General features: G+C 54.8%; 1 protein-coding gene across 2 annotated transcripts in view; it reads left to right on the forward strand.

Moving 5' to 3' along the window:
• EPN2 (epsin 2) overlaps positions 1 to 19,505 on the forward strand; it is an 83,010-nt gene continuing 63,505 nt past the window's right edge. Inside the window, exon 1 of one of the 2 annotated variants that reach the window (XM_057535276.1) lies at positions 1 to 18. The gene's annotated coding sequence lies outside the window, so the exon portion shown is untranslated. Of the gene's footprint in view, positions 19 to 14,384; positions 14,524 to 19,505 lie in introns of those variants that run through there. The other variant, XM_057535274.1, reaches the window with a different exon arrangement.

A 19,505-nucleotide genomic window follows, 5' to 3' on the forward strand; every position in this document is an offset into this window, starting at 1 on the left:
TTTTAACTGTCCTGCAAAGTGAGTGGGCGGCGGGCTGGAGCAGGGCCGGGGGTGCCGGTGGAGGGGCGGGAAGGCCCGGGAGGCCCCCCGAGACTGGGGAAGCGCGCAGCTGGCGCAGCGTGGCGATCTGGGCGGACGGCAGGAGTGGCCCCCGGAGCTGATGCGCGCTCAGGCCCCAAGGGGTGGAGGCACGGGGGGAGGCGCAGCGCTTAGCCTGTCCGGTGCTCGTGGACACGGGGACATGGGTGCTCCCACGGGGGGCCCCCCTGCTGGCACCCCCCAGGCCCCAGCTCCCCCACCGGGGAAGGTCTGGACAATGGGGTCCACCTCCTGCCAGGGAGCGTCCCCAGGGCCCACACAGCGCCCCCTCCCCTGCTCCGCATGGAGGGGGGATGAGGGCAGAACTGTTGCTCGGTCACAGCCTGAGGTCAGAGCCTGGAGTCCCTGCAGGTCAGAGGTCAAGGGGCTGCCTGCACGTCTGGAAGGTCTGTGGTCACTGGGGGAGAAGCTGAGGTGACCTCATCCTGAGAGCCTGGAGAGATGGGTGAAGGGTGGCAGGGGGCCAGGGAGGAGGGGGCCTGGGGGCCCGGCAGGGGGGCGCCTACAGTACCGGTACCGGTACCGGGCCTGCCTCACCGAGGCTGCCTCTCCCCAGGCCTGAGTCTGATCCCCTTAGAACGGGGTGTCGGGGGGTGGCCTGAAGCCCCTTCCACGTCCTGGGTCCAAGGCCAGCAGGAAGGATTGGTTCCTTGGGTAACCCTCCCACTTTCTGCTGCAAGAGCTTCCAGGGACAGTGTTGTCAATGATAATAATAATAATAACTTTTTTTTGGATGTTTCTATATTCCAGGAACTTTCCTAAGTGATGTATATATTTATTAGTTAAGTTATCCCCCAACAATACCATGACTGAAGAGCAATTTTTGGTCCCCTTTTACAGATGAAAAAACTGAGACTCTGAGAGGGAGGTGACTTGTCCAAAGCCACGCAGCTGGGATGGAGCAGTCTGGCTCCAGAGCCTCTGGGTCCCTAAGGTCACTTGAGTGACCCAGCCCCGTACCACGGATAAAGAGACCCTGAACCTCGCCTGCTCTGAGCACAGAGACAAATGTAGCTCCAGACGTCTCCCCGCAGGCAGAGTGACCTGGAGGGCCCCCTTCAACCTGGGGCCTGCTCATCTGGATGTGGGCGGTCAGCCCTGGGTCAGGGGATGGTGCCCAGCTGCCTGGTGCTGGCACTGGAAGGGCAGCTGTGGGTTAAAATCCTAACTGTACCACTCTCTGCTGTGTGATTCCAGGCAAGTCACCTAGCTGCTCTGTGCCTCAGTTTTCCCTTCTGTAGAATGGAGATGATCATAGCACCTCCTTTAGAAGACTGCTGTGAGGATTAGATAAAACAATACACATAAAGCACTTGACTGCTGGTTTTCCATGGGCTCCCCTTGGGTGCCTCTGACTCTCCTGGTTCTGGAAACTCTCACCTCACATTCAGCAGGGTGGGCAATAAACCTGGTCTCCCAGACTCAGAGATGTCATAAACCAATGTTTCTGGATTCTCCCACTGGTCCTCTGGGGTTGGCATTATTTATCAGACCCCCTCTAGGAAGGAAGAAACAGAGGCTCAAAGAAGGGGGAGGGGGACTTGCTCTGCAGCCAGAAAAAGGAATGAAGAGGGTGTCTGTGTGTGGATAGGAAGTGATCTCTCTTTTTTCTTTTTTTTTTTGGCCCTGCTGCTTGGCATGTAGGATCTTAGTTCCCCGACCAGGTGCCCCCTGCAGTGGAAGCACAGGGTCTTAACCACTGGGCCACCAGGGAAGTCCCAGGAAGTGATGTGTAAGTGATATTGTTAGATATTGTAAACTGGGGGGAAACCAAGTGCAGAACAATGTGTAGTATATGCTCACATTTGAGCGAAAAAGGGGTTGGGGGATGGGAAATATAGGTAGATTTGCCTGTATGTGTATAAAATATCTCTAAAGTTTTAAACAAGGTATTGATTATTTATCCCTAAGGAGAGGAACTGGGTGCCTGGGGTCTGTGGTGGAAAGGAAACTTTTTGCTGCACACCTATGAAATACCTAAAAGGATGTTTTTGTGTGTTATTTCCCTGAAATAAGGTCAGGGAGGGGAAAATGAATACATTAATTCAAGGATGCAAATTCCAACACCAACAAGAGCTAGACAAGAAATATGAATACATGTGCAACATTAGGGAGTGGTGGAGACTGAGGTGAACAGTCATGTCCTACCTAACGGGGCAGCCCTGCTCAGCATCAGCAGATTGCTGCCCTGCAGAAGTGCAGGCAGACCCAGAGTTGTCAGAGCTTCCGATTTCCAAAGAGAAGTGGAAATGGGGTGGCCACTGGATGAGGAAGACGGTCAGGGTGACTAGGAGAGCACGGCCTAGGGAGTGGCCGAGCTAGAGGAAGATGGAGGGAAAGTGTGGGAGCCACATCGGCTGACTGACCTATCTATCTGCCATCCCCAGCCCCCCCTCCCCTGCTGCCTTCCACTTAAGAGACTGGAGAGGAGAAATGACTCAATTTCCCAGTCTCCCTTGCAGTTAGGAGTGGTCATGTGACAGTTCTGGCTGATTAGATCTAAGGAGTCGGTGGGGTGGGGGGGTAGGGGTAGGTTCTGGGAAATTATTTCTCTTCATGATAAAAGGGACAAATGCTTTCAATTCACCCTAAACTTAACCATTCCTCTTCCTTCCTGTCTTAAATGTGAATGCAGATGCAACACCAGGTGCAGTAGCAGCCATAGTGCAAACAAGAGGGAAAAGCCAAGAAATTACAGAGTTATGAACCCTGACATCACTGGCCTGGTAAAGCAATGCCAGCCATAGCTGATCTCCAAGCTCATTGGGATGGGGGAAAATGCACTCCTATTTGTCTGAGCCACTCTGATCTGTTTTCTATTTTTTGTAGTCAAACACATGCTTAACTTTATAGAAGATGTGTATTTGATAGAGCTCAGAAGACGTGGGAAAAGGAGAGGCTAGGCAGGAGTCTGTGGAGGGTAAAGGTCAAGGGGAGAGGCTTTTTCTTTGGAGGTGGGGGAGGCCTGATCATGTTTCTATGATAATAACCAGCATTTATTGAAAACACACTATGTGCTCTACACAGTGATTTACACAGATCAACTTATTTCTCACTGCAGTCCTCTGAGCCAGGTCCGGCTATATCCCCACCATAGGGGAGGGAACTGCTGCTCAGAGAAGCAAAGCAGCGTGTCCGGCCCTACGGCTACAGGAGGTGCGGCAGGATTTGAACTCAGGTAGAAGCTGTCCAGCCCGGGATGGACTCTGACTCCTCCACCTGTCCCTCTTGGGGCCTCAGTCTCCGTGTGAAATGGGGCGCGCCGGGAGCCTGCCATTCTGTGGTCCCGGTGGGGGCGGAGATGTACCAGCGCGAGGAGCTGGCCTCTGCTGGCCCAGCAGGCCCGGGGTAGCCAGGCAACCACCGCCCCTTCCACCTCCATGTCTGGTCCCTCCCTGCTGGTGGGATGAAGGGGCTGGGGCTGACGCAGCCCTGACGGGGCGTGGGGGGGTGGCGGTGCCTGGAGGGCGCAGCCCGGGCCTCTGGGCTTAAGTTTCCTCGTCTGTGACGGGCACCGAACAACACGCCCGCAACACGCCCGCGGCTGCTCGGAAGGCTTGCAAGGCTCGCAGTGACCTAAGCCCGGCGGGGCGTGGAGGGAGGGTGTGGACCTCCCCGGCCGCCCCCTCTTGGGGCCCCAGGTCGGCCCCAGGCATTTCCGGGCGGCCTCAGGAAATACCAGCACCACCCCCCCCCAACGCTGTCCGCGGGCCTGACGCCACCACCGACCTCCCCGCCCCTCCCCCACCTCCTTCCGGCCGCGGGCCTTGCTCACTTCTCCAACCTGGGCAGTGCCTGGCTACCCGCGCCACCTCCTACACAGTCTGCGCCTCCTCCTTCCTCTCCCTCGAGCTCTCTCTTCCTCGCTTGGAGAAGAGGGGGTGGGGGGCGGTCTGGGGTCCTGGTAACTGGGCGGCGACGCCTGACAGGCTAGGCGACTGTGATTTGGAAAAAGGTTCGGGGGATTCTGAAAACCTAGAAGAGGAATCAGGGAAGGCTGCCTGGAGAAGGTGACATTTAAGTCTGGTCCTGGAAGACCAAGCCATTGACCAAGGATAAGTGTTTCAGACAGTAATTCACTTACTCGACAAGCATTTATTGAGCACTTGCTGTATGCCAGTCCCTGTGCTAGGCCCTGAGGTCTGGCAGGAGGCAAGATAAGTTTGTGCGCTCATGGGCTTTGCAGTGGGGGAGTCAGAGGAGGCTGCGAAGGGATAAGCACTACCTCACAACCTGGGCTCAGAGCTACTGAGGGAGGGTAGGTGAGGGGAGGCGAAAGGTGCCGTGATAGTCTGAGGAGGGTGGCCAGTGGGGACTTACCCCCCCGCCCCTCAAGGGCATTGCACGACTGACGAGGAAACAGCAAGTGCAAAGGCTGAAAGTCGAGAGGTTGCAGGAGGCTCGGCTGCCGGACAGTGGACTAGATCAGGAGGCCGCTGAGGATGAGGGCAGGGAAGTGACTGGCCCGAGGTCACAAGTGCTGGAACGCAGGCACGTGAGCTCAACTGCAGGAGTGTCCGTAACTTTTTAAAGCAGGCCTGCAGCTGCACAGCCTCCCGAACAGTGGCCAGCCTCCCTTGGTAAGGCTGCCGGGCCACCTGGGGCAGGTGCTGATGGAGGGGACAGCTAACTGCCGGGAGGGGACAGCTGACTGCCGGGAGGAGACGCTCCCTGAGAGAGGCAGCAGCGGAAGTCACTGTGGGATGGTGGAGGCTGTGGCGGCTGTGATGTGGTCTCTCTGCAGCCCCTGTGGTAACAGCCCGGGCGCTGCGCCTGCCCTCCTGTGGCTTCTGCGCCCACACAGAGCCCTCGCTGGGGCAGCCTCTGTTTCCTGGAGCTCGGACTGCGGCTGGGAGCCCAGCCGGGACCCTTCTCAGTCCCGGGAGACCTCCCACTCTTTATCTCCTGGGTAGCTGAGGCCTCCTTTATAGAAGAGGAAACGGGTTCAGAGAGGGATGGTGGCTGGTCCAGGACCACACAGCAAAGGGCTGTGTCAGGCACCCACAGCTGTGGGCTCCTCCCCTTCCCTGTCTCATTTCCCCACACCCCTAAAGGCGATTCCTGGGCTCACATCCAAACAAACAACTTGCATTAGAATCCTTGTTCTAGCTGGGCTTCTGGGGCGCCAAATGCAGACATTTGGTCGTGAGTCTTCAAACGTGACTGAGCTTCTGCCCTGAGCACAGTTCCCATGCACGCAGGACAGACTCTAAGTGCTGTTTACAGCCCCCATTTGTGGAGGGAGTGGGTAAGGGCACAGACTCTGGGTTCCAAGCCCCAGGCTGCCACCTCTTACCTGTGTCACTTTGCCTTCCTGTGCCTCAGTTTCCTCATTGGTGAAATGTGATCATGAGGGTGACTTCCAGTTGGGTTGGTGTGAAGGTTGAAGGAGATCATAGGGAAGTGCTTAGGAGAGGGGCCCACCGTGGTGACGTCCGTGTGGGTGTCACACCTACTGTGTGCAGTGATCCTGCCCAGAGAAGGTGACCTCCCAGACCTGCTCCATCCTTGCAGTCACCCTGCCAGGCAGGTGCTTCACACCTCACTTCACAGATGGGCGACGCGCAGGGTGGGTTTGGAGGTCGCCCAGAGTCTCACAGCTGGTGAGGGGTGGTGTTGGGACCGGAACCCAGGCCAGGCTGATTCAGACAGCCCTGGAGTCCCCCCGTGGACAGGGCAGGCTGTGACTCAAGTCTGCAGGAGCGTGGGCAGGCGTGTAGGGTAAGCGGGCTTCGGGGTTGGGGGGAGGAGGGGGCCCCATTTTAGTGGTCGGGGAAGCCCGCTGGGGAGACGGACTGGAGGGGATGGGGCACAGGACGTCCGGATGTGTGGGGGAGGGCATTCCTGGCACAGTGAGGGGAGAACGGGGCAGGGGCAGGGTGGGCAGGCCTTCTAGCCGTGGTGGGGCGGGGCTGTGGATTTGATTCTAAGTGTGGTGCAAAGTCCTTGGAGGGCTTGGGACGGGTGACGCTATTCGGTCTCCCCAGCAGCCCGCCAGCAAGGCACGGCGGCCCCGCCCCCGAATTGCGTTGAGGAAGCTGAGGCTCTGAGGGTCCCTGTGTGCTGCCGTGGTCCGGGGTCACCAGCGCAGAGCAGCGGCTGGACCCTGGCTCCCAAATCTGCTCTTTGTGTGGGGTGCCGGGTGCGGCTACAAGCGCCCCCCACCCCCTGACCACAGTCAGATACCCTGGGCTTGCGGAGTGCCTTCCCCCAGGGACGGCCTGTCTTCCATAGTTTACTCTCAACAAACATACTCAGACATTATGCTCCGTCTGAGCATAATTATGCCAGAACCGTGCAGGGGGAGGAGGCACAGGTAAGGAAGGCCAGTCCCAGCTCCCCCTCTCCAAGAAGCTGCTGGACCACGGGGTGCAGAACCTACACTGTCACCATCCAGGAGGCAGGTGCCAGGATGCCCGTGGCATCCAGGAAGGCTCCCAGGGCAGGATGACCACTGGATCCTAAAAGCCTATGGGCACTCAGCCAGGCTGACTTCTAGAAGGATCCCGAAAGGTGGAGAGGGGGCTCCAGGCAGAGGGAACAGCACACACGGATGCTCAGAGGCCAGCATATGCAGGCCATCTGGGGAACCCCGGGTGATGGGTGGGGCTGCAGTGCAGGATCGGGGGAGGCGTGCCCACAGAGGAGCCTGGAGAGGGCAGCCCCTCATCCACCCAGTGGGGAGCACAAGGAAGCAGAGAGACCAGCGATGGGGAGAGTCCCGGGAGGGCCCAGGCTGGTGTCCCTCCTGCCCTTGTCTGGGTGTGTGGGCGGTCACAACCGGCCGCTCAGTTGAGGAGAACGAAGATGCAATTTTATTCTCATCTTTCCGCTCAGTACCTCTTAGACACGCACATTTACAAAAATTGATAACAAAGTTGCTTTATGTACCCGCCTTTTTTTTTCTTATAAGAAATTAAAGAAAAAAGTGGAAGGAAGGAAAGAAGGGAGGGAGGGAGGGAGGGAGGAAAGGAGGGGAGGAAGAAAATAAGGAATAAGGAAGGAGAGAAAGAAGAAAGAAAAGGATTGGGAGATTTTTTTTTTTTTGGCCTTTTTCTGGTCTAACTGGCCCCTACATTTGCATTGTCTCACCCTTTGGAGTCACTGGCCTCCTGCCCTCTTTTTTGGGACCCCTCTGTCCTGGCCTCTTAACTGCTGTGTCTGTGTCAGCCTCTCCACAGCCTGGCAGCCCTGGCACAAGCCTACTTCAGCTCCAGTCCCAGCTTCACTAGGAGGAGCTCAGAAAAGGACAGTTGCATGAATGAGCAGAGGTGAGTCGGAGGAGAGGGTGAAGGGAGAACCAGTCTGGAGATGTGTTCCCAGGTCTCTGGACAGACTGGTAGATCCTGACACTCCACTCCATCAGCCCTGGCCCAGGGCCCCTTCCAGAGCCAAGGCCAGCCCTCTTGACATTCTTCCAGCAATGCTGAGTCCTGAGCCTGAGCCTATGAGGACCCACTCTGCATGTGGCCCTGGACTAAATGCTTTCTGTCCATCATCTCAGTACTGTGAAGCAGGTATGAGTGGGCACCACATTGCACTGAGTTGTCCTGTGTTCTTAGTCTCCTCAAGTCTGTCTTCTTAGTCTTTCTTGTGTTTCACAACCTTGGCAGTTTTGAAAAGTACTGGCCAGGTATTTGTAGAATGTGTGCATGCATTTTTTAAGGATTATTTTAAAAGATGTTTATTAAATAAAAAATAATAATAATGAAGAAAGAGAGGAACAAAGAGAAAAAGAGAAGTGAAAAGAAAGAGAAAGGAAGGAAGGAGAGAAGGAAGAGAGGGTGAGAATAAGTGAAAGAAGAGAAAAAGGAATGAAAGACTTTGAGGTTTCTGTCAAAAGAAAACTGCTTGAGGCAACAGTGGAGATGTCCTTTAAGAAAGCTAGGATGACGCCAGCCTGACTCAACAGCTCTGACTTTTTTCTGGGCTGGTCTGAACTGGTCTGAACAATTAAGAATTGTGTCTGTGAGGTGACAAAGAGGGCTCCTTGCAGCTCCAGCTTTTATGGTTCCTGGTGCCCACAATCTCAGAAGCAGAGAGGGCCACTTTTCTGATGGTTTTAGCTAAAATCCTGGGGATGGCTCTTACTGGCTGGGCTTGGGTCACATGCCCAGCCCTGAACCAATGACTATGGCCATGGAGATGCGAATTCTCATTGGCCAGCCAGGGATATGCCTGCCCCTGACTGCTAATGGAGAAGGCTGCTCTCAGCAGCTGCAGAGTTAGCAGAAATACACGAGACCAGGCTCGTTCCAGCCATTCTCTCCTGACTCACCCCCTGCTTCTTTCTTCTGTGCATCCTGTGGTCCAGCTAAATTGCACCACTGGTCCATGATTTCCTGCCTCCTGGTCTTTTGCTCAGCCTGCCCCCTTCCAGGGTTGCTCTCCTCGCTCTCTGCATAACCAATAATTAGCCACCCTTAAAGTCCCAGCTCAAATGCTGCTGGCTGGGCAGATGTCTTTGAGTTATAGCTTTGGGTGATTATGTTTCAAATCTTGACCCAAGCTGAAAGCTTTATGAAGGTGGAGGGCACCCAACTCATCCAGAAATTTTCTGAGGAAGGAAAAACAGCACCTTTCCGAGGCCAGAGAAGTGCTATGGCCTCTTCAGGGCACTCAGCCAGTCTCCGGCAGAAAGACATCGTGCACATTTCCAAGGAAGGGGTGCTCTGTAGGAGATGCCAGTCCCTGACTCCCTTGGACTTGGGTGAAAATCTCAGCCCTGCCGCTCCTCAGCTGGGCCAGCAGCTATTTTTCCCCTCTCTGTGCCTCACTTTTTTCTTCTGTAAAATGGTGATAACAGGAGTGCCTACCTATCTCACAGGGCAGTGGTGACTGTTTACTGAAATAATGCGTGTAAGACGTTTCAGTCTGTGTAGATTCAAGAAAACAATTTAAAATGGTCTGTTGGGACTTCCCTGGTGGCGCAGTGGTTAAGAATCCACCTGCCAACGCAGGGGACACGGGTTCGAGCCCCGGTCCGGGAAGATCCCACATGCCGCGGAACAGCTAAGCCCGTGCGCCACAACTACTGAGCCTGTGCTCTAGAGCCCGCGCGCCACAGCTGCTGAGCCCGCGTGCCACAACTACTGAAGCCCACGCACCTAGACCTCGTGCTCCGCAACAAGAGAAGCCACCGCAATGAGAAGCCCGCGCACCGCAACCAAGAGTAGACTCCGCTCGCCGCAACTAGAGAAAGCCCAAGGGCAGCAATGAAGACCCAGGGCAGCAATGAAGTCCCAAGGCAGCACGCCCCCCGCCACCAAAAAAAATGGCCTGTCTTGGACTTTCCTGGCTGTCCAGTGGTTAAGACTCTTCGCTTCCAATGCAGGGGGTGCAGGTTCGATCCCTGGTTGGGGAGCTAGGACCCCACATACTGCGGAGCGTGGCCAAAAAAAAAAAAAAAGCCTGTCTTGTTTGCAGTGTTCACCACTATAGGGGAAAAAGCCTGAAGAGTAATGGCCAATAAAAACTACAAATGTTGGGTCATAGATTGAAAACTATATATTAAGCTGATGCTGTTTTTTACTGTTACACTTCATGCCCTTGGGAGGAAAGCTGAGGAAGGTCATAGAAACTTGTTTTTGAGGCATGATGAGAGGTTTGGAAGAAAGGTGTTATGCAAATCTCAACAGAATTATCAGTAAATGCTGCAAATATAAAAGCCTGGAGGGACTTCCTTGGTGGTCCAGTGGTTAAGACTCCGCGCTTCCAATGCAGGGGGCGCAGGTTCGATTCCTGGTCGGGGAACTAAGATCCCACATGCCACATGTGGCATAGCCCAAAAAAAAAAAAAAAAGCCTGGAGCCGTCAAAAAATTAAATGAAAACTCTTTGGAAATGGGGTTGATGACTGTTATTGCCAGGAATCTGGGTACCAAGTCAACTGACTGAGGGAGAAAAGAGAATTCAGCTGAGTGGTGGTCGTGCTGTCCACCTCCCCAGTGTGTGTTCCCCTCCCGTAACTGCCCCCCCCCCCACCTCCAGGGGGGAGCCCTGATGGGCCTAAGCCAATCACCCTGATTCCTCATCGAACTCCCCACAGCTGGCTCAGGGATGGGCAGGTGATCCAAGTTCTTCCAATCAGAGCAAGGCTCAGGTATCAGTTTCCTGGTTTGGAGAGAGAGACACTGTCTTACCCTGGCTACGGATGTGAGGCATGGATCTGCTACAGCCAATTTACAGCCGGTCAAGACACCAGCCCAGGAAAATTATGACATGCCTAGGAGGTATATGTCAAAGAAATGGAGCCAGAACCTTGATCACCTGAAGCTGGAGATTTTCGTTAAATGAGCCAATTAAATCCAATTATCATTTAAGCCAGCTTGAGCTGGGTTTTCTTTTGAAATAGTTGTAACTGATGTATTGGCTTATGTGCTAAAAAGTCCAGGGTTAAAACTTCAGGCATGGCTGGTTCAAGGTGTTCAAACAATGTCAGTAGAAATCTGTCTTTTCTCTCCTCCCTCACCCCCTCTGTGCTGGCTTCATTCTCAGCCTGGCTCTCCCAGTGGGAAGCTGCTCCAGGCTTACATCACACTAGTTCAGCAACCTGATGGGGGTGGGGGCGATGGCGGGGTGGGGGGGGTGGGAGAACAGCCTCCTCTTTTTCAGTGGTTTCTGTGGAAGTCCAGGGCTTGAGTCTCACTGGCCCATCTTAAGTCATGTGCCCATTGCTGAATCAATCACTACGACCAGGAGAGATGCTCTGATTGGCTTGGCCTTGATAATGTACCTGGAGCTGGAGGGGAGATGGGATCTCTCCCTTCAGTCTACTCAAATTCCTCTCAAGAGTTTGGCTTTCGAATCAGGCCTGACTTTTCTAGCATTGCCACTTTTTAGCTGTGTGATTATGGGCAAATCGCTGAATGTCTCTGAGCCTCAACTGTAAATTAAGGATAACAATGGTCTAAAACTCAGGGTTGTTATGAACAGGAAATGCGATAATCCATGCAAAGCATTTGCACAGTGCTTGCTGCTTTGGTGTTACTGTTATTATTATTACTATTTCCTAGCTCCAGTATCTCTACTTCAGGAAGTCTGCCTTGATCACTCCTTCTCTGCAAGAGAGAAGGAAGTTTCCTTTTCAGCTCTCACAGACCTTTCTCTTATGATTTCCTATGTGACTTTAGTGTTTTAGTTTCAGTTTGTGTTCATGACTCCTCTGCTCTTTTAGACTTCCAGCGCCTGGAGGGACCAGGATAGCTTTATCTGTATCTTAATAAGAACCACTGCTAACGCCCATCTACAGTTTCCAAAGCATTTCCTACTCTGCTTTTTCATTATGAACCTTAATGCAATCCCTCAAGGTGGGAGGGATTATTACTCTTTACAGATGGGGAACCTGAGGACCGGAGGGAGCAGTGACAGGCCAAGGTCAAGCAACGAACTGGCAGACAGGGAGTTAGCTGTTGAGGGGCTCCCAGCATAGGCTCTTCCTGCTGGACAAATGGTTTTGAATCTAGAGTTCAAACCTTGGTGGAAGAGCCCTGAGACCCACTGCATCTTCGCTAGGAGAAGGTGCATGCTGTCTTCACAGCATGCCATCTCTCCCTGCCCGTAGTGCCTCCCCCTTGAAGCCCTCCTTCCCTAACCCCAGAGACACCCCCGTCTGCACAGCCATCTCTTTCCGCTTCTGAAACACACCACCCTGACCAGCCCCCATCACTGTGCCTCATCAGGCATCTGAAACCGACCTCCAAACCCTAGGAAGGGCAGATGAGCATGCTTCCTCCTGTGCCTGTGCCCTGGGACAGCTTTGGCCTTGGACAAAGCATATGGCTTATCCTGCATCCTCCTCTGCAAGACAGCTTACATGCTGTGGATTCGGCAGAACCTGGGTTTGAATCCCAGCACTGCTGTGTCCTGCCTCTGTTTCCTCATCTGTAAAATGGGAATAGCGCTGCTGGCCTCAAGGGCTCCTCATGGGGATGAATCGAGAGAGGGAAGTGCAAGAGGGTGATAGGCTTCAAAGGGGGTGCAGGAAGGAGAAATGTCTTCGAGGAATGCAGGAATGTCCCCTCTGACCTTGCACGCGGGAGATGGTCTTCCGGCCTCAGGAGGCCCTCCCCTGCTCCCCAGCCTGGCTCGATCCCCTGAATTGCTCTCCAACTCACTTCCTGGGCTGTGGTTGGCTCATCATCTCTTTATCTGTAACCAGTTCTCGTTCCTAAACCCACATCTTATCTCTGTGGCGGCACAGACTTGCAAGCTGGGTGGGGAAGGGATTGGGCTCTGTCTGGGTGACCCAGCCCAGCATCTCTCCAAACCTCAGTTTCTTCCTGTAAAATGCGAACAGTAAGAAGACTCACCTTGAGGGGTTATGGTGAGGTTTGGGGCCAGTGCTGTTCCATGTGGCAGCATCTAGCCACATGTGGCTATTTAAATTCATCAATTAAAGTTAAATAAGGTCATAAAAAAGCAGCTCCTCGGGTGCACTGGCCACATTTCAAGTGCTTACATGTGGACGGTGCAGCTGGACAACACTTCCATCATCCCAGGAAGTTCTAGCGGCAGCTCTGGTTTGCACAATCTATGGAAAGCACTCAAGCCTGCACCAGGCACCCACTACATGTTGGCATAAGTTCATCTGGAGCTGCAAACTCTTTGAGGGCAGGGGCCGTGATTTCAGGGAAAGTTCTGCTCTCCTGCAGACCCAGGAAGTTCTAGCAGAGAGCTGGGGCTCACAAGGAGGGTTGGATTGGTAGAGGGGCTTCTCCGGGATGGGGGTGGACCAAGTTCAAAATGGGGAGCTCAGGTTCCTGCCTCAAGGCAGACACGTAGGGCTTAATTCACTGTCCTGGTGGAGAAGGGGCACCGAGCACTGGGATGGGGCAGCAGACTGCAGGAAGGGGTTTCTAGCCTTTAGAATTACCAGCATTGGACTTTTCAAAGGAATAATGGCCATGGGTTTGCACATGTGTTAGTGTCTCTCTCTGTCTCTCCTCTCCCCTCCCCTTTCCTCTCTCCTTCCCCCCATCTTCTCTCCCTCTTATCTTGTTGCCAGAGAAGGGAAGTCTAGATCCCAGCTTGGAGAACAGAGGATGCCTTCCTGCATCTGGCTCCCTCACAGGGAGCAGGAACACGAGGCTTAGAGAAGTGCAGTGACTTGCCTTAGGTGTCTTTGTAAGTGAGGGCAGAGTGGGACTTCTGGAAACAGCCTCCCTGAAACAGGGCCTCCTTGGAACACAGGCCACAGGGATGGTGCTGTCTGCCAACCTAGCAAGCCCTGATCTGTCCCCAGACCCTGCTGTGAGGGGGTCTCTGCTGACCCCACCCTGACTGGAGCAGGTTGGGCAGCTGTGAGGTCCTGGGCACCTCTCCAGTGTCTGCCCCTCCTCTAGCATGGTGCTCGGGACATAGTAGGTGTCTCGTGGGCACTGGTTGAACCAAAGGGAACAGGTGGATCCTGTGTGAGAGCCCAAGGCCCTGTGAAGGGGTGAGCCTGATCAGGGGGTCTATAAGCCCCTCACGGGAGGATGGTGATCCCAGAGCCCCACCTTTTTAGTGCCACAACCCCTTTAGCAGTCTAGCAAAGCCTGTGTACCATCAGAATAATTTTTGAGTGTGTTTTATTGAAGTAGAACACGTATGTTAAAGTGACACATCTAAAGTGTACATCAGTGAATTTTCACAAAGGGAACACACTTACCCCAGCACCCAGCGCCCCAGCAGCCCCCGCTCGTCCAGCTCCACCTCCTGGACCTGGTGATGTTTACAAGTGCACACTGCAAGGAGAAGCGTGTTTTAGCTCAGGCTGGGTGCTCTGTGCATGTGTGGGGGGTGGAGAGGGTGTGTGGAGCTGTGGGACGTGCCTGAGGCGTGGGGAGATTTGTGGGGTCTGAGTGAAGTTTGCCGTGTGCGTGGGTTCAGGTATGAATTTGCCAGGATTTGTGTGGTGGTTTGGGGTCGTTGGGACGCGTGTGTGGGGTTTGGGGGTTATTTATAGAGTATTGGGGCGTAGGCTGTGGGGCGCGGTGGGAGGGCTGGTTAGTCTCCGTGGGGTCGTGGGTACCCGGGTGGAGGCCCTGGGGTCGGGGAACGAGGGGTCTGCGCGGGCTGGGCCGGGGTGGGATGCCAGCGGGCGCGGGGCGGGACCTTGCGTGGCCTGGGCTGGACGGAGGGGCGGGGCCTCGGGAACATGGGGCGGGGCCTCGGCGGGGTCTGGGCTGGGCGGAGCGGAGGGGCCTCGGGCGCGCGGGGCGGGGCCTAACGGCGTGGGGCGGGGCCTGGGCTGGCGGAGGGGCGGGGCCGGCGGGCGCGCGCACGCAGTCGGCGCGCCCCCTCCCGGCCGCCATGTTGGCTGGTGTGTGGGTGTCAAACGGAGCTAGAAGCGGCGGCGGCTCCGCTGGCTCCCGTCGCTCCCGCCTCCTCAACGCTAGTGGCGGCCGCAGCCGCGCATCCGGGTCGGCCCGGAGGAGCGCAGGTGAGCTGGGGCCACGGGGCTTGGGGGCCGGAGCGGGCCCAGGGCGCGGACCCTGCCCCTTCCCGGGCGGACGCCCCCAGAGCGCTGCCCCACCAGCCGTCCCCCAGAGCATGCACCCCCGCAGTCCCAGCCGGGTCTCCACCTCAGGCGGGACCCCTTCTTACCCGCCCCACGAGGTCGAGCACGGCCCCCTCCCCGTCTGGATCCCTCGTTCCGCTGCAGGGACCCCCCCCCATTTCCCCTCGGGGAGCTCTTCCTTTCATATCCTCGGAGCCTGGGGCTCCCCCTCCTCCCACCCGAGATCCGGGAGCCCCTCCAGGCCCCACCGTCTACCTTTAAGCCTAGAACAACCCCGCGCCTCCTCCCTGGGGCACTTTGCTCCCCTCCCCGGGCCAGGCGGCCCTTCCCTCCGGGAGTCGGGGGAGGGATCCCCCGTCCAGGATGCCGGCCGTCCCTCTCTGGGCTGCCGCGGGTCTCCTCCCTTCCCCAGGGACCAGGTTCTCCCTCCCCGCCCCCGCCCCACAGCCCAGCGGGGACGGGGGCGGCAGAGCCAGGCTCCAGCTGCCTTTTGTTCCGCGTGGGATGGCAGAGACCCGCCCGGCGATTCTGCCGGCCTGGTCGGGTGGGTGACTGGGTGCGCGGGGCCGCGTCTTCCAGGAGACCCTTCCTCTCTCTCCCCGTGGGGCGGCTCCCCAGGAGCCCAGCGCCTTGGGAGAGGCCGGCCCTTCCTAGAGGAGTGCGTGCCAACAGGTTTTTGTTTGCGACCGGAGTTGGTCCGGTGTCTTGGCGGGGGAGGTGCAGCTCGCTCCCCCAGAAACCCCGGCAGGGGCCTGTGGAAACCCATTCCTCCGCCCACGGACTCCGTCTGGGGCCCTTCACTGTTTTGCTGACCTGCGGACGCATCTGAGTCTGTGCTGGAAGGAGGATGGGGCTTAACCATCGTGAGGGTTCAGATGGGGGAAACTGAGGCCCAGAGAGATTGGCCCAAGGTCGCGCACCGATACAGTGTCAGTGCCAGAACTCGATGCTTGGGTTCCAGGGCTCTCTCCGGGATGTTTCAGAATTTTCTTTAGAGAGATGTTCAGGGTTATCCCCTTCTTCTTTTCCACGTTCACGTAAGAAAATGGACAGGAAAAGAGGAGAAGTGTGAGTTCTTCCTTTCCACCTCCAGGAAATGCCCTGTGAAAGAAGGGATTGGAACAGGAGGTTACAATGATTGAAAAGGTGAATTTTAGTTTTTAGTTGTCCATGCCCTCCCCCAGTTATGTAGGATAATGAAGATTTGGCAGAAAACGTGTGTCTCTTGTAGCTCTAGATATGGATGGTAGGCGCTGACCAATCATATACCCAATCCCACACAGCAGTGATTGAATTTGCGCTGATAATTAAGTTTTCATCTTATTTAAATGAACACCCAAAGGGCCTGCAGGTTTCTGAATGGTACTTGTTCCAGCGATTGTGTTTGGGACAGGTGATTGTGTCGGAGAAGTTGCCAGGATCTTCTCATATTTATCTGTATTTTTTTTTTTAATATCTGTATTTTTATTTTACATTTTTTTTTTTAAGAGCTCCTGACTTATTTATTTATTTTATTTTTTTGGCTGTGTTGGGTCTTCGTTTCTATGCGAGGGCTTTCTCTAGTTGTGGCAAGCAGGGGCCACTCTTCATCGCGGTGCGCGGGCCTTTCACTGTCATGGCCTCTCTTGTTGTGAAGCACAGGCTCCAGACGCGCAGGCTCAGTAGCTGTGGCTCACGGGCCTAGTTGCTCTGCGGCATGTGGGATCTTCCCAGACCAGGGCTCGAACCCGTGTCCCCTGCATTAGCAGGCAGATTCTCAACCACTGCGCCACCAGGGAAGCCCCCTTATTTTACATTTTTTAAAGCTTATTTCTTCTTGAGTTTTTTTTTTTTAATTTATTTTTGGCTGCATTGGGTGTTCGTTGCTGCGCGTGGGCTTTCTGTAGTTGCGGCGAGTGGGGGCTACTCTTCGTTGCGGTGCGCGGGCTTCTCATGGCGGTGGCTTCTCTTGTTGCAGAGCACGGGCTCTAGGCATGCCGGCTTCAGTAGTTGTGGCATGCGGGCTCAGTAGTTGTGGCTCGTGAGCTCTAGAGCGCAGGCTCAGTAGTTGTGGCTCACGGGCTTAGTTGCTCCGCGGCATGTGGGATCTTCCCAGACCAGGGCGCGAAGCCGTGTCCCCTGCATTGGCAGGTGGATTCTCAACCACTGCGCCCCCAGGGAAGTCCCCATTGTCATACTCTTGTGAAGAGTGTTAAAGTTTTCAAAGCTTTCTGAGAGCTGTTCTCACTGTTCCCCAGAACCTTTCTGTTGGATTGGCAGGGCGTGGATGAATGTGGTTGTTGACATTTTATGGCATGAGGACCTGTTGACCCCGAGCCTTGGAGAAATCAAAGGGCTTGGATTTGGGGGAGTGAAGTCGGGGAGGATATGAGGAATTATCTAGTCCTACTCCCCCATTTGTCTGCTGGGCTTTCCACTCAAGCATTCTGTTTAAACAGATCTTCTGTCCAGCCTTCGCCAGCCAGCTCCGCCAGCGTCTGGGCCCCTCCAGCTCTGCTCCCTGAGCCTTACCACCCCAGGCATTCTTTTGGAGCACTTAGCACGCTGTCTGTGTATCTGGGGCTCTTGTGACACTGTGATGTCTTTGAGGCTGGTGATCACCCTGCCTTTCCTTCCCCAGCACCAGCGCAGTCTCTGGTGCATGGCAGGCACTCGCTGAAGATGTGAGGTGTGTAAGGAGTCCTGGGGGCGGGCAGGGAACACGCTTACCCATCCCTGCTGCAGGCTCCATTGTTCTGTCTTGCTCTTGAATAAACTGCTGCTGTTGGTCCAGCAGTCCTATGTCAGTCACGTGGGTATTATCTCCCTTCTACAGGTGAGGACACCGAGGCCCAGGAGCGTAAGTCCTGTGCTCAAGGTCACATAGCCAATAGGTGATGGGGCTGGGATTCACACAGGTCTGTTGGATCCCCAAATATTATGATACCTGTTACCTCATCTGAGAAACTGAGTACTGGGGTGAAGAGACTCTCTCTAAGCCCAGCTGTGAGTTGGCGGAGGATGGAGTACCGTGGGGTGACCTGATTAAGATTGCTGAGGTGGGAGAGAGCAGGTTTTGCTTTTGTCAGATGCATTGTGAAATGACTGTTTATCCCCGTCTGTTGAGTTTTTGAAAATTGACAAGCTTTCTGATAAGTTTGTCAATGGAATTTTCTTTGGTCTTAGCTTGTTCAAGGTGTCTAAAAATAGAAACTTAGAAAAAGAAACACAGTGAAGTGTCTGTGAAGCTGAGAGGGTGTGTTGAGTAGCCTCTGTCCACGGGCTGTTTGACCACACCTATCTCCCAGGTTTTTGATGTCCCGAAATACAAAGCTGTTTGAGCAGACTTTGTTGTTGCTGTTGAACATAATTTCATTTTGTCTTTACATCCTTGTGTAACACAGGGATTGTAACCCATCCATGAATGGAAGAACTGAGGCCCAGAGAGGTTAAGTAACCTTTGAGGAACTGACCCAGCCAGGAGTCACACTCAGGTCTGTGTGATTACCAAACCTGGGTCCCTGCTGCTCCACCGGCCACTGCAGAAGGCAGTGATGACGAGTACTCATTTAAATTGTAGGATAAACTTGTGATCTGAAAGTCATCAAGTTCATTTAGAAGGTTGGGAGTTGTGAATGAGGCGATGTCTGTCTTTTTCCTAACTTTAGGATCTGTGAAGGTACTGAGGTTCGCATATCAAGAGTTTCATGGACTGCTTGATCGAGGCAAAATTTAGGGTTTGGTTTTAAAAATTGGCCTGGCTCCTTTGAAGCAGATCTGTGGCACCGTTATAATACCCCCTGCGAGTGCATGGGATTCCTTCTGGTGACTCAGCCCCGGCCCACCCAGGTGCTGGAGCTGCTTTGTGTCTTCCTGTTGGTCCTGGTCTGGGCGGAATGCGCCAGCCCTCTAGAGACAGAGAGGGTAGCTTCTTGCTCTCTCTGGTCAAAGCAGTGGTAGGAATTGGGGCACAGAGGTCAGTGGAGGGACCCCTGTGTCCTCCTCATGGCCCCCAGCTAACAAGTGGAGCAGGGAGAAGCAGGCTCGCCCTGCGGGGTGGCTCACCATCCGGGGCTGATGCGTGATGTGGATTTAAAAGCATCTATAATTCATCACTTCTGAGCGCAAGCTTCGTCCCGCCTCTCACTCCCACCCTCCCCTCTTAAGGAAGTGTCATCATCACATCTTGGTGGCTCTGTAGCTGAGGACACCAAATGGTACAGATAGTTTGGCTACAAAGGCCATGTGACAAATAGCTTTGGAATCAGATGTGGGCACAAATGGGCCTCCTGGCTGGGTGGCTTCGGGCACGTTAATCACTGAGCTTTGGTTTCCTTGTCTCTAAAGAGGGCCAATAATAACCGCTTTGCAGATAGACTAATGGTCTTTCTCAGACGCTGGTGCTCATCGGCACTGCTCAGAGCGCGGGCCCCTCCCCCAGAGTTTCTGATTCAGTGGGTCTGGAGTGAGGCCCGAAAATGGGCATTTTCAGCCAGTTACCGGGTGTTACTGATGCTGCTGGTTCCGGGGCCAGATTTGGGAACCGAGGCCCAGAGGACAGAGTGAGAAGGCGTGTGGGGAGCCTGCGAGGGCCGGCTGTGCCGGAGGCTCACCGACAGGGGCTCCCTTCTGCCCCTCCAGGTGCTTCTGTATATCGCTCAGATGACGGCATGACCCTTGGGAAGGGAATTTGGTTCTCTCAAAGCGATGTTTTCACTTGTTCTGCCCGCCAGGTGCTTCTGTATATCGCTCAGATGATGGCATGACCCTTGGGAAGGGAATTTGGTTTTCTCAAAGCGATGTTTTCACTTGTTCTGCCCCCCAGGTGCTTCTGTATATTGCTCAGATGACGGCATGACCCTTGGGAAGGGAATTTGGTTTCTCAAAGCGATGTTTTCACTTGTTCTGCCCCCCAGGTGCTTCTG

The sequence above is a fragment of the Balaenoptera acutorostrata genome, chromosome 20 (genome assembly GCF_949987535.1).
Source record: "Balaenoptera acutorostrata chromosome 20, mBalAcu1.1, whole genome shotgun sequence".
NCBI lineage: Eukaryota > Metazoa > Chordata > Mammalia > Artiodactyla > Balaenopteridae > Balaenoptera > Balaenoptera acutorostrata.